Source organism: Struthio camelus, chromosome 16 (assembly GCF_040807025.1).
Source record: "Struthio camelus isolate bStrCam1 chromosome 16, bStrCam1.hap1, whole genome shotgun sequence".
NCBI classification, from domain to species: domain Eukaryota; kingdom Metazoa; phylum Chordata; class Aves; order Struthioniformes; family Struthionidae; genus Struthio; species Struthio camelus.
Genome location: NC_090957.1, coordinates 21,868,946 through 21,874,945, shown reverse-complemented (window position 1 = coordinate 21,874,945; position 6,000 = coordinate 21,868,946).

The window sequence follows — 6,000 nt, the reverse complement described above, 5'->3', positions numbered from 1 at the left end:
ATGTGTTTACTTTATCTAGGCCATGACTAGAAGTGGGCAAATACTGCAAACAATTATGCACAAATGATCCTTTGAATTTCTTTAATTAATTAGTCTCAATCATTTTCTTACTCCTTTTATGTTCATTTCCTATGACTTTATTCTAACAGATCTGTGTACTATCAGAATATTCACTGAAGCAGCAAATTGTACATGATTATTGGAGATTATTCACTGACAGTAAGGTGATAAATTAATTATTAGTTATTATTAGCTACATTATTAGCATTGTTGTTCTGTTGCCTAGAGCCCTCACTGAAATCCGGACCCCACTGCATTAAGTACTGTTCAAGCAAATAGGAAGAGACAGCTCTTCCTCCCAAAGGGCTTTCAGCTTAAAAAGATGTCAGAGAAGGTAGGAGGAAGAAGGACGCAAAGAGGCAACATGGCTTGTCCAACCTCACATCCAGCCCTCCGTGGCAGAGCTGTGGACAGGGCTGTCCTCTAACTGGCAGGAAACCTAAGGGCATGATTTCTTCCCATTTCCATTTGTGCTTTTACAGTTTCCTTGGGGAGGGCCATACTTCCACAGACAGACTACTTCTCTCTTCATCCATCTGTGCATCCTTTTTAACAGAAACATATATAGAGAGATGGGATTAGCAATCACAGAAGACAGTTTCTGAGGGCTGAGTATCCATGAGCTCTGGGCACTCACCCCACCGGGCACCAGCTTTGACTAGAGCACGTGCATGCTTGGCTTCTGCACTGTGTGGCTGTTTGAGACCCCTCCCTTCCAAATACCTCTGCACCTTGTCTCGCACCTCCATGAGCAATAGTTACTCCAACTGCTCAGCTGTCGTCTGGATCATTTGCTCATTTCCACACTCACTGCACCCTCTACAAAACCTGCACATGCAGTAACAAGGGATTGCTGCACATTTGTGACTGCCTAACAGAGCCTGTATGTTTGAGTTGCTGGTAGCATTTCACCTGAACCATAAAATCAGATGGTTGCATTTGTGAGACCAGAAGCAGACCCAAAAGACATTAATTCACCACTATCATCCAGCATCCCTTGTGGAAGTTCCAGCGGGGAATCCACACACCTCAAAATCCAACACCTTACGAGTAAAATACTGCTGAATTTCTGAAAAGACAAACCTCCAGACCCAGGTTAAGGAGCGCTGCAACGTTTGTCACATCCCTTTGTAACTGGTTCCAGTGAAAAGCTATTACTGTTACTGAATCCTACTGTTATGCTGATTTGAGTATTTCAAGAATAGTCAGGCTAAGATTAAAATTCTAAGTGCCTAAAAAATGCACATGAAAATAAAGAGCAGTCCCCTCTCGGTTCCAGCTGTATTTAGTGGAGAAGAACACTTCCCCAAGCACGTTAGAAGCTGGGAAGGGTAGTTAAATTTTCATAGGTTTAGTTCTGTGGCAGCTTACGCCACTGAGAACTACCCCCTGAAAGAAAGGGGACAACACACAACTAGGCATCTAGGCAAGTATTGACAGGAAAGAACACAGCATAGTCGCATTGTCTTCTTTCTTGAGGAATGCTGCATTAGCCATTAATTTTATTAAGTGCTTTGCAATGTGGAGTTGCAGAACTAAATTGAATCTGTCCACTGACAAATGCCCTAAAAACAAAGCAACAAGCATATGGAGCATGTAAGGCCATTCATAAATTCAATCCATATTCCTCTAGCGAAGATGCTTTGCCAGACAGGTTTAGATGCTTCATTCAGACTGACAGTAGGAGACCAGAGAGAGATAGGAATGGGGGAATGTATTCTCCAACCTCTTGTCTCTTTCTCTGAGGAAGATCTGTTAGTAGCCCCTGGAAAAAAAATAATTTCATTCATAAATGCCTATAAATGGCCAAGTAGCAGACATTTCTACTGAAGTTTTGTGATACAAGCCTTGATTAACACGCTTCTCATTACAAATTTGTAACAAGCTCTCTGGTGAAGTTTGTTCTGCCTTGCAGGCCCACTGCAATTGCCTTGGAAGCTAAGGATTTAAATCTCATTAAAAAAATATCTTGTAGCCTAGAGCTACACCAAGGGCGTAAATCAGATGTATGGAATGCTGATATTTAATTTTCAGATCATCTGTGCTGCAAGTGTGCAGGTATATTTGAGTAGATTGAACATGTAACTGCGGTAGCCCTTATCGCAACAGTGAAGTAAACCTTCAAAGGGGGATAGCCAGTCAGAGCCTGCAGTTACCTGAACGGAGCCTGCAGGGGAGCGTAGATGGTCACGGACATGCAGGTTTTCCTCACAAAGAACAACAGCGAGAAAGGCGCTGTTCACCCACAGTATTTTTTTTTTTTATCATGATAGTGCTGATTAATAGTAGCAATAGTACTTTTATCAATAGTAACTGTATTTAATATGAGCATAAAAGGCCTCATTAATTTTCCACTGTAAAGAGGTTTAAGAAATAAACATCCTTTTCCATGAAATCTGCTGTCCTACACTTCAAGTAAAAAGCAGATAAAATAAGTGACCAGAGAAGCACAAGAAAAGGATGAGAATATAATGAAGGAAAGTTTTTATTCTCTTTTATATCAACTCAGTGGTTTAGCACTTCCCCCCATCATCTCCTGCCCCAGGCATCTAGACTATTTCTAGCTCACACTGAATAGACAAGACATTAATTTTAACCTTCCTGGGCAAAAGCTTTTCAGATGTGCAAATCCTGCTGAGGTTGACATAAATTCCATGCAGGACAAGCTTGCATATTTTAGGTGGCCTGAGTTTTACTATCGCTATCTGCGAACATAAAAAATTACACTTTTCCACTCCCTAGGGGTAAGTAGTAGGAATGAAATAATGTAACTGCACAGCACATAAGTATATTCAGAGTACAGCCACTTAAGCTACATATATCCTTTGTTAATGCTCAATTTTTTTCTTGTGCGAATGCTAATTTTCAAATGGAAATGAGACTAGGTATCTGCTCCTTTGCCACATCCCTCAAATGTTTTGTTTCTGAGCTACAGAACTGTCTTCTGGTTTTGAACAAGACATTGCACCTGAAGGTATGCATCTTAAATAGGTGTATGTTTGGGGTAGGACATTATTGCAAAGCTTGGTGTATTCTACCCCAAAAAGCTGTCTAGAAGTTTCCTCAATTATGGTATCAGTTGGGTTGGAAGAACATTTCCTAATCACCAGAGGGTACAATCATCCCTTTCTCAAGGCTTCTAAAATGGCACAACCTAAATGACCACTCAATATTGCTGTCACTGATGCACACTGCTTATGGTTCTCCAGATTTATCAGTGATCACTTCCTTTCTTCAGCATTTTCTGATCTTTGGCTTAGAGTTGTTTGAGCCTTGTCTCACATATCCCAGGAGCCTGAAAAGCAGATGCTAAAGCTGCTGGGGAGAAGGTAGGAAAGGAACAGAAAACTCAGAGGAACAGCTTCTCCACACATACACAGGCTGTAGTTTGTAAAGTGTGATCAATATTTTATATAACTGAGGGTGGGAAAAAAAGCAGCATTGTAAAACATGTTGGGTAGGAAAATGAATGATCTATCTGTCAACTATTTAAAAGCAATCCAGTAATGTGAACAATCAGAAGTGAAGAAAAATCAATACACTTCTCACAGTGCAGAAATAGAAAACAAGCTGGATTTTTACTCCTGCAAAAACCATGCAAACAAAAACCAGCAGATTAATTCTGCTTGTCAGTAAACATGGCCATTTCTTCAGAAATAGAACTATGCGTAGAAGAATACTCTTTAGATACAATGCTGTGCTTATTGACGGCAGTTATAACATCCCCACTGATTTCAGCAGTACATGGTCGAGTCTTTACACATTAATTATATAATTGTGTTTTATTTCCATCACATTTAATTTGTTTAATAAAAGATGTACTAGAAAGCCCTCAAGTAAAGCAAATAGGAGGACAGAGCATGCCAAATTCAACCCAATCTCTCCTTTTCCGCTTCATTTTCATAAGTGCAGGAGAGCAAAGAAAAGTAATACTATTTCTGTTAGAGAAAACAGACAATTAGAGGAATAACTGGAGTGTCCCAGAATGGTCATCTCTATTCCAAATCGCAGCCAGCTTCAGACTTCAGGTAACCAGGGAAATTCCAACAGGAAGTTAAAGGAGGAAACTTCAGTAGCAACTGAGGTGGTGTGTGTTGGGGTTCTTCATAGAAAAACGTTGTTTAAAACTGCAGTGGGGAGTTTGTATTATGAGGGGGAAAAAAATGAAAGGGGAGATGGATTAGCAGGCAGAGCGTAATATAGCAGCACAATTTATCATGCTGTCCAGCACTTTACTACAGAGCTACACAATTTATCTCAGATCTCAGTACTATGTGTGCACAGAAGACTGATCTATTAGCTTTCCTTTTCAAACTTTACTTTCCTATTGGACATATGAAATATAGCTAGAAACATCATGGAAATTAGAGACCATGGAACTGGCTCTAAGATGATGGGAAATGCCAGACTTTTAGCCCTTGAAGCTTAGCCAAACCTTTGTTTGTCATTATTGGAAGTACACAATTATTCAATGATTTTCGCTCTGTATCTTTCAGTGGCAGATGGAGTGGCCAGCTCCATCTAGACTGGGACAGCACCGCTTTTGATTCCTCTAGCGCTCTAAATATCACCATAGGTAGCCAGCCTTGAAAGCAGAAGTCAAAAGATTTGGGCTTCTAACAATCCAGGCTGTAGTCTAGCTTGGACCCCTAACCTAGAGGGGGCAAATTTCAGGTTAAATCCTTTAAAAAGGACAGGCAGCCTCCATAAACAACTCAGTCACTGTATTTCTTTTGATAATCCAGCACAAGTATACATGCACAAAGGCCGGAGGCTTCTTGCCCCCTGCAGTTAGCCCTGTCTAGTACATTATCTGTATTCTGACTTTATATGAAGCTATTGCAGCTGCGTGACCTCCTTGTCCATCCTAGGGCTGCCTCTATTCTTGTTAGGGTCATGGAAGTTCCCACTTCAATATCCATTTCAGAAGAAAAGTACAACTCCATGGCATGAGGCTTTCCTAAGATTTTCCAGCCCTCTGTGGCAGTGCTGCATTAACAAAAATTTTGCAGAGAACTCCCTTCCTTCCATAACAGTTTCCTGCTTCTGCATGTCTATTTTCTAGAATACCAACAGAGTTGTGACCACATGGTAGGCAGAGATCAGCAACTGATCCAAGATGTAGGGGACGGGTTCAGCACTGGCACAGCACAACCACAAACTCCCCAGAACAGAAGCTCTTTCCTGATGAGGTTGTTAATTTTATGCAATGACAATGAGGAACAAGGCTTACCGAAGGTAAAGAAAAAAGCAAAGGGAAAATGAGGGCCAGACAGTATTGAAGCATTAAAGGAATCAACCAAGGAGCAAGATTACACCTGCCAAAGGGAATAACTGATCAATAGTCCCGTTCCTTCCCAAGGAGCAGACGTCAGTGCTGCTGACAGATATACCGTTTCTCCCCTCAGCTGCCTCCTCCTTTTTCTGCATCTCAGGTGGGACCAAGGCTTTTTGAAGAGAGCTGCAGGTAACTGTCAGCTTGAACAGCATGCAAACAGCAGAGCTCATCTGCTGTACCGGCACCTCTCTGATCACAGTACTATTCTATTCTCCAGAATCTCCATTTTCATGAACAATAAGTCACCAGTTGCTACAGCAGCAGATGAAAACTCCACCAAAAGGCCCATTTTGTCTTGAACTCACACTACAAATTCACACAGGGCACCCAGATGCAAACAGGAAGTGCTCACTACATGCAAAGCATGTAGTGGAAAACCATGAGCAGTGAGAATCCCCATCACAGAAAGCCCCTCGTTTTTGCAGAAAGCATTCCCTAAATTGTTCTGGTGATGTGACTGCTTTCCCCACCACCACCCTTCCCTTTTGCTGAGCTGGTTATGGGATTAACCTCTAGATCAAACTCTTCAGAAAAATCAAAGTTCATACAAATCTCAATCTTTTTACAAACTGTAGGGGGAAAAAGCTTCACGAAACTTCATA